Consider the following 8883-nt stretch of genomic DNA (forward strand, 5'->3'; position numbering starts at 1 on the left):
ATATAAAGGAGTTTTTTTTTTTCTTTAAACAAATGCACAGGTTTGGAAAGTCCTGTGGCTCCAGGTGATGCCTCTTCCCTGGCTGTTGCTGAAACGGGAATCCTGGTGGGTGTTTTCACGGGAAACGCGCCCGGTTTGATACTCAGGGGTAAATTTAATTCATTCTCTTACCCCCTGCCCGGCCCGGCTGCCTCTGCAGGGTCCCATCCAAACCCAGGTACTGTGTCCTCTCCCAGCCTTGCCTGCGCCTGCCCCTCTCGCCCCTCTGGTTTATTTTTTGCTGGTTTGAATGTTACAAAATTCTGCGGGATTTACCTCAAACACGCCGGAGGCGGGGGCGGGGGGGAAGGGAGAGAAGGAAGGATAAAGGACCAAACGCGATGTGTGGCAGAATTGTATGTCTGTATATATTGAGATATATATATACTGGGTTTAAACCTACCAACACAAATTGTTCTTTTGGGGTTTTTTCTGGTTGTTTTTTTGGTTTTTTATGATTTTTTATTTCTTGTTTCTTTCTGCCCTGGGGCAGTTCTGTGAGGGGAAGGCGTGGGCACCTCTCTGTAAGTAAAGGCATTTTTCTGGGTATCTCCCACTGAAGGAATTACTCATTTTTCCATGTTTTTCTTTTTTTTTTTTTTTTTTTTATTCCCCTCAATGATCCCCTCTCCCCGAATAGCTAGAATAGGTAGAGCTGGGGAGGATCAGAAACCAGTGCTCAAAGGGAAGGGGTGCTGGGAGCACTGGGAGCTGCTGGGGAGGCCAGCGGAGGCGAAGGGAGAGCAGCAGCCGAACCTGCGTTAAACCAAAGGGTTTCTTTGCTTTGTTTACACGCCTGGCCAGCCCCACCGCCCGGGAGGCTCTCCCTGGATCTAGGTTTTTGTCCTGGAAGCACTGGGGAAGGTAGGGACAGGCCAGAGCCAGGGGCTCAGGGACCCTCCGCTCCCAGGTGATGGCCCAGGGGGAACCCAGGTGGGTACCCAGGCTGGGAGCATCCCTGTCCCCTGGCTGCTCCAGGCAAGTGCCAGCCCTGCCACAACCTTGTCTTTTTCCCCGCCCCCCCCCCCCTCATCCTCTTTGGCGCTGGGTGGGAAGGTGATGCTGGGGAGGTGGGATGAGGTGGGATGAGTTCCAAGAGGGGGCCGGAGGGTGGAGGGGAGGGAGGATGTGTATAAAGTGACCCTTTCTCTCCCGCCGCCGCCTTCGCTGCCACATCCCTCGTGCTGTATAAAAGGAAATAGCATTGCTGTGTATTTGTACTCTGAACTTCCGTGTGTCTGCTTTGGCAGACGGTAAACCCTTGTACAGTAGATCTAGCTGCATGTAATCTGTATGGACAATGGCATTATAAAATGCAATAAAATAAATTACCTATCATGCTGCTGTGCCGGCTGCTTTGTTGTTATTGATAAAAAATAATCTGCGTTTTTTAATCCTTGTAGGCTCTTCAGCAGCGAGGGATGATGGTCAGCCAAGCATCAGAGGGGAGAGGAGTGACTTGCTGTGCTCTGTCAGTGTCGAGATAGCTGGGGGGCTACAGCAGCCCTGGTAATTTTGGTCCCTGTATCCCAGATACCTGGGAAGTGCCTGAATTTCCATGGATGTATCGATGGCAGGACAGAGCCCTGCCAGCCCCCAGCTTTGTGCTGGTGCACTCCTGCAGATGGGATGGGATGGGATGGGATGGGATGGGATGGGATGGGATGGGATGGGATGGGATGGGATGGGATGGGATGGGATGAGGTGGCAGCGGCTCCTGGAAAAATGCAACAGCAGCTCAAACAAGAGTGTCCCTCATCTTCCTCACCGAACAGCCCTTGCTTCACGCTGCTGAGATGGGAAAGGTTTTCCTTAAAGGCTGGGGTGAAGGTGAGTTGCTGGAGTTACCACAGCAGGAGATCTCCCTGTATGAATGAAAAATAACGATTAGTAGTTATTTTAGAAGTTATATTGAGAATTGATAAGAAGTTAATGATGAGTAGGTAAGAGAGTTTTTGCCACTGCTCTTAGGGAATTTTGCTCCGATCTCTTTTTTTCATTTTTTTTTTTAAGACCAGTTCTGCAGTGTAGCCCCTCCGCAGCACATTTAACACATGCCCAGCCATGTTCTTCAGAGGCTTCTGCAACCAGAGGGCTGGAGGTTTATCCAGAAACCCTCCGGGCACATCAAGGCTCCAAAAGCAGGGCCAGGTTTGCAGCCTCAATATCTGCCCCTTAAAAACAAAAAAAGTGAGAGTTTGGCCATCGCCTCGGGGACACGACTTCCCGGGGCACCTGGGCTTTGCCATAAGAATGGCAAATGGCCTTTTGGCCATTGCTTTTTTTTTTTTGCTTTTTTTTTTTTTTTTTCCTGAATATCCTCGCTCTGATTGCCAGCCAGGGCTGCAGCAGCAAAGGGGACAGGGATGAGGATGGGACAGGGCAGGGGGCAGATTTCGGCCGCCACTGCAGCCCCCAGCCGCCTCGCAGCCCGGTGAGATGGCTGGCTCCCATCTGTGTCTAGACCCTGCCAATATTAATAGACTGTTATATCCCCTTTCCCTCCGCTGCTCCGGCTCAGCCAAATTTGCTTAATCTTTTTTCCAGTGGCCCTTTTCCAGTGCTCTTTGAACCGCAGCCAGCTCGCCGGTGGCTTCCTGGGGTGCACTGAACGTGCCCCACTGCCCGCCCGGGGGGGCTGAGCCAGCACCCATGGGTGCACAAGCCATGGGGAGAGTGTCCCGTTATCCAGCAGGTCCCCAGCTCCCACGGGGAGGGTGCGGGGGCTCGCGGCGGGGCGCAGGCTGTCCATCATTTGGGGGAACATGTGGCTTTGATTGATTTAACACTTGGAGAAAGAGCTTTTAACTTTTAAACTAGAAACTTTTTTTCCTTTTTTTCCCCTGCTATGGACATGAAAGCTTTCTTGGTTTGATTGCTAAACCAGTATGTGGAGGGGGGAACAGACTGGGACCAGCCACCCCCTCCCTCAGCTCCTGGGCGCGGAGCAGCACCACCCACCCAGAAAACTGGAGCAGGAGGCACCCATCCCTCTCCTCTTCTTCCCTCCTGGGTGCTCCAGAGCTTGCATCCATGAGGATATCACCCTTCCCTGCAGCTAGCTCGAAGCTTTGCCCCAAATCCATGGGAGTTTTGCCCACCCCTGAAGCACAACGCAGGGTTTGCTGCTGGGGACTGAGCCCCCGACCAGGGGCAAGTGGCTGGCTCGGATGCACGCAGCCACCATGGCTTTTAAATAGTTAAAAAGAAAGGGGGGAAAAAAAAAAAAAAAAGAGGAGTGCTTTTGGTTGTTTGGTGGGTTTTTTTTAAATGAGCATGAAGGAATTGCAACACGAAGGGCCGGGAAGGGATGTGGCCATAGTGTTCTTGCTCTGAGATCTGTTCCCCTCCCTGAGCCGCTGATGTCTCCGGGGGTCTCTGGTCCGTGTGGCTGTGTCCCCCCCCCCAGGATCAGGGCTGAGGAGGGGTCCCAAAAGAGCACGTTGGGTCCAAAACCAGCACGTTGGCTCCACAACAGCTGCCCACCCATGGGCTGCAGGCGTGTTTGCTCCCTGCTTCAGTTTCCCTTCTGCACCCATTTCACTTCTCCGGTTTCGTTGTGGGGCTGGAGGCTGCTGCAGGAGAGGCAGCCCCTGGGGGTCCCAGCTCCCCCCTTCCTGGGCGGGTACAGACAAGTTCCTGTACGAATAGCCCTTGAATATACTTTGCATGCAGCTGATTTCTTCTTCTTTTGCCGCTCAGTGGTGTATTCCCTGCAAAGAGATGGTGGCTGATTTAATATCAGCGTTGCATCGTGTGCGGAGCAAAGCGCAAGCTGTGATGGGGCTGCGAGACCCCTGCACAGGGGATCTCAAAAAGCAGTGGGAAGAATAACTGATTTAGTTAGAGGATATGATATGATATGATATGATATGATATGATATGATATGATATGATATGATAGAAAGGAATAGAGTAGAATAGAATAGAACAGAATAGAATAGAATAGAGTAGAATAGAGTGGAATAGAATAGAACAGAACAGACCAGAATAGAAAGGAATGGAATGGAATAGAATGGAATAGAAATAGAATAGAATAGAAATAGAATAGGATAGCATAGAATAGACTAGAGTAGACTAGAGTAGAATAGAATAGAATAGAATAGAACAGAACAGAACAGAATAGAAAGGAATAGAATAGAATAGAGTAGAATGGAATAGAATGGGATGGAATAGAATAGAATGGAATGGAATGGAATGGAATAGAATAGAATGGAATGGAATAGAATGGAATGGAATAGAATGGAATGGAATAGAATAGAATAGAATGGAATAGAATGGAATAGAATGGAATAGAATGGAATGGAATAGAATGAAATGGAATGGAATGGAATAGAATGGAATGGAATAGAATGGAATAGAATAGAATAGAAAGGAATTAGAATAGAATAGAATGGAATAGAATGGAATAGAATAGAATAGAATAGAATAGAAAGGAATTAGAATAGAATAGAATGGAATAGAATGGAATAGAATAGAATGGAATAGAATAGAAAGGAATTAGAATAGAAAGGAATTAGAATAGAATAGAATAGAATAGAATGGAATAGAATGGAATAGAATAGAATAGAAAGGAATTAGAATAGAATAGAATAGAATGGAATAGAATGGAATAGAATGGAATAGAATGGAATAGAAAGGAATAGAATAGAATAGAATAGAATAGAATAACGTGGCTTTAGTAGGTGGGAAGGAAAAGACCAGGGAGAGGGGGAGCAGGCACTGGCTGGGGGTAAGCGCCTGCGTTTGCCACCCCAGCCTCTTGGAAAGCCTCGGCTCATACCCATCTGTGCCGAAAACCTGGAACACTGACCCCAAGCCTGCAGGTCCCCCAGCACAGAACGGGGAGGAGAGGACAAGGGGGACCTTGCTGGCAAGTGTGAGCACAGCACATCCCTTCCCACAGCAGGATCTGGCCACCTGTGGTGCTCCGGGGGTGATGGGGAGCCCCAGAGCAGCTCCAGCCAGGGCAGGTGGTCGCCCCCACCCCAAAGCCAAATCTGCTTTGCTGACCCAAGCTCAGCGTCAGCCCCAACGCAGCAGCGGTGAGAAACGCTGTCACTGGCCCCATGCAGGGATGGTGCTGCTGAGTGTTCCCTCTCCATCCCCACGTGCACCCGCATCCTCAGCACTGCGCGGCCTCGCGCCTCCATTTCCTTCCTTGCAAAAGGCCACAGTGGTGCTCAGCCCCCCACCTGGCTGGGACCTGTCCCACTCACCCCCCCAGAACTGGTGGGCCAGAAGCCACCACTGCCACCCACCACGGCTGCCCCCCCGGGTGACTGCTGGGACCATGGCTTGGGGGGCTTCTGGCCAGAAGCTGGTCCTGCGTGATGCTCCTGCAGCTGCTCATGTGCCTTGGGCCCCCCCATAGCAATCCTTGCACACAGCCCCCCCGGGGACAGAGCGTGGCACAGAGGGGAGGGGGGGGAAATCTTTAATTTTTCCATCTTCAAAAGATGAATGTTCATGGGGGCCCTTTTTTTTTTTTTTTTTTAATGTCCGTTTCCTTTTTTTTTTTTTTTCTTTTATTATTTACAGAAATAGCTCGTGACTCATCAAAATCTTTTAGCAGAAAATCTAAAACAGTGGGGTCATTCACTGCGAACCCAGCCTCTCCACCGCCCCCCCCCCCCCCCCTCCCCCCCGTCTGCTTCGCCCAGAAGGGTTTGAGAAGGTTATTTTGTTTAGAGATTTTGTGTGCGGGCAGCGACTGGTAATGATGCTCGACAGATCAGGGGGTTATGGCTTGGACCCTAAGCAAACACCGCTCAGCCTGCACAGCCCGGCTCTGTGCTGAGACACAGCCGAAATCTACAGTCCCATTCATGGCAGGTTAACCGCATGCTGTGGTTGGGGTTTATTTTGGGGGGTGGTGGTGTGTGTCTTGGTGTGTTTGTTTTTTTTTTTTTAATAATTTTTGCTTTGTTTTGTTTTCGGATTGCAGGCGTTTTCTCTTATTTATTTATTTTTCTTTCGAAACTGCAAAGGGTTCGCCGAGGGACGGATGCCGGGAATGTTGCAAAATACTCTTTGAACTACAAAGTCGAGGCTTTAATGCTAAATCCTCGCCGGGGAAGGTCAGGGAGGTTTCAGTCTCTGCGCCCCCCCTCCCCCATCCTTCTGTGGCACCCCCCAGCCCAGGTTGATGGGGGGCTGTGGGGTAAAGGGGGAGCAACAGAGTCAGGGGTGATGGGGCGCAGATGCTGATCCCTACGAGGAGCCCGGGAGCTGGGAGGACTCGGGTGGATTTACTTTGGCGGCGAAGGAGCTCGGAGCGGTGGCTGGTGCCAGGGCTTGTGAATGTGGGTCAGTGCAGTCACACACCTACAGAAATGGCCTTGTTTTCCAAAATACAGCCGGCTCCCGCAGCGTTCCTTGGGGTGCAGCAGTCCTGGGTGTATCGTGGCATTAATCCAGGTGTAATCAACCGCAGGATTCATTTGTACACTGCAGGGCGCCCCCAGCTTCTCGCCTGCCCACCCCAGAACCCTGCTAAAACTGCTCAAGGGCCGGTTTTTAGAGGGGACAATGCTTTGGTGGAGGGGGGAAATACTTGGTTTTTGTGGGAAAGGCTCCTGTTAGCGTGCTGGGTGCTCAGCATCACCGAGCAAATTGTAACCCCCCCATGACAGACCTCATTCACACCTTCCTGCCCACCTCCATCCCTGGAGCTTTCCAGTACAGGGACAGGGCTTGGAGCCCTCATGGGACCACCATGCCCAGGGACCAGCAGCCCCACAGCGAGGGAGGGGGTCAGAGGCTGGTTTGTTGCTGTTGGGCACCAGCGATGCAAAGCAGCAGCATGGTTTTTTCCAAGGCCCTTCCCGGGAGAGCGGCGGCGGGGCCCGCTGAGCCGCTTGCCCTGCCAGATGCTGCTGGTGACCGATGCTGCCGGTGACATGCCTGAACTGTCCCTGCGACGCAGCACGCTAAGGAGAGGTCGGGGAAGGCTGAAAAAAAGAAAGAAATTTGGGCTTGCCAAATTTCTCCTCCTGCTTCTGAACGAACATGGGACGCAGCAGGAGAGAAACCCCCATGGGAGGAGGCAGCAAGGAGGTGGCAGGAGGACAGCAAGTGCCCGCGTTTGGAGGGGGAGCGGTGCTGTGCCTCTGAAGCCGAGGGTGTCCCCGCTCAGGGCACGGGAGACTGGGTGGGATGGCCCACGGGGCAGGCAGCACTACGGTCCCAGCGTTGCTGTGGGTAAAGTGCTGCTCTCCAGCCCCAAAACCCCTGCAAAGCACTTTCCTGCGTGGCATGGCTCCCACCGTGCCCAGGTCTCTGCCAGCCCCAGGAGCCCCTTTCCCCCTCCAAAGCCAGCGCTGCGCAGGGGGGCAGAGCTAGGGCCACCGAAGTTGTGACTCAGCTTCCCAAGTACTAAATTTTTTTTTTTTTTTTTTTTTTTTGAGGGGGTTATCAGGCCAAGCTGTCAGCACAGAGTAAAAACGCTGCTAATCCCCAGCTGGCTGTGCAGCCTCATGGCCTGAGCCGAGCACGTGGCACCCGGGTTCCTGGTTCCATCCTCCCCCAGGCAGAGCATCACCCACCCAGGCAGAGCATCACCCACCCAGGCAGCCGCCCTCCTCCTTCCCCAGGTCCAAGGCATCCCAAGGTTGCTGGGTCATCCTTGCATCGAGCACCTTTGTCCAGTGGGACCACGGGGCTGCCCAGGAGGAGCGAGGGTGTGTCTGCCCCAGTGCGGCCGGGCTCACGGGTGTCTGAGCAGGTAAACAGGGAGGAATGTGGGGCGGCAGTGCGTGGGGCTGGCGTGTTCCCGGTGTGACTCACAGACACTGCCTCAGAGGCCGGCCATGCCGGCACACCCCGCTGCCCCGCTCGCCGTCACCGGCTCGGCCGGCTCTGCGCTTGGATGCTGCTTTAATGAAGCCTTGTGGAAAGCTGGCTGGGTCCTGCTGGGGCGGTGTCAGGTGAGGGAAATGGTCCAGCCGCTGGCTCCTGGGGGGGTGACCTGTGCTGCAGTGGCCTCCCTGGGGACAGGGCGTCACAGCCTCAGTTGATGCTTCACCCACATTAACAACGACACACAGAGAAAGGCTCATTGCAGCTGGGAAGGAGGGTGCATGGCCCCGCATGGTGCTGGACCCCATCCTGCTCCCCATCCTGCACCCCATCCTGCTCCTCATCCTGCTCCCCATGCACTCACCACTGCCCAGGCAGGGAGCACGTGGGGCTCCGGTGGTGTCAGTGTCCCTATTTTTCCAACCTGCCAAGCAGGGACTGGGATGTGCAGCACCCAACACAGCAGGGTGGGCAGGATGGTGCTGGCTGGCTCTCAGGAGGATGCAGCTCCAGCAGCAGGATCTTAGGGCCACTGTCGGGTGCAGGCAGGAATACTCGCAAGCCAGTGACAAGTTGGCTTTAAAACAGACCCTTTTTGGAGGTCTTGGACAATCCTCTCCATCTCCCTGGCTTCAGGCTGGAGCTTTCAGCAAGATCCTGAGCATGCTGGGTCCCTCCAGTCCCACTTCACCCCCCAGGCTGCCTCATTTCCCCCCTTCTCAACTTGTTCCCTTACATGTGGCCACAGCGGTGACGTCTCAGCGCCTTCCCCTTCTCCCTCGCCACGTTAAATGCCACACCACAGCGCAGGGGACAGCCCCGATGGCAGCAGGATTACAGCATCACCAGGCGGGAAAGCAGCGGGATGCGGGGAGCCAGCTGGGGCTGTCCCATGGGCTCAGCGCTGCTCTGGGAACTGGGAGCCGCATCTCGAGATCGTAAAATTGTGCCATCACCCAGACCCCCGGCGTGTCTGGGAAGCGGTGACCGAGGGAAGTGGCGGCTGGTGGTGACCCCAGCCCTACGCTACAGGGGAGGGCGGGG

General features: G+C 53.6%; 1 protein-coding gene across 1 annotated transcript in view; it reads left to right on the forward strand.

The window, feature by feature from the left end:
• Window positions 1-4411, forward strand: part of FOXP4 (forkhead box P4) — a 73244-nt gene extending 68833 nt beyond the window's left edge. The window contains exon 18 of the transcript XR_013924105.1: window positions 41-4411. The gene's annotated coding sequence lies outside the window, so the exon portion shown is untranslated. The remainder of the gene's footprint in view (window positions 1-40) is intronic.
• The last annotated feature ends 4472 nt before the right edge of the window (window positions 4412-8883 follow it).

The sequence above is a fragment of the Falco punctatus genome (genome assembly GCF_963210335.1).
Source record: "Falco punctatus genome assembly, chromosome: 17".
In the NCBI taxonomy this organism is placed as follows: domain Eukaryota; kingdom Metazoa; phylum Chordata; class Aves; order Falconiformes; family Falconidae; genus Falco; species Falco punctatus.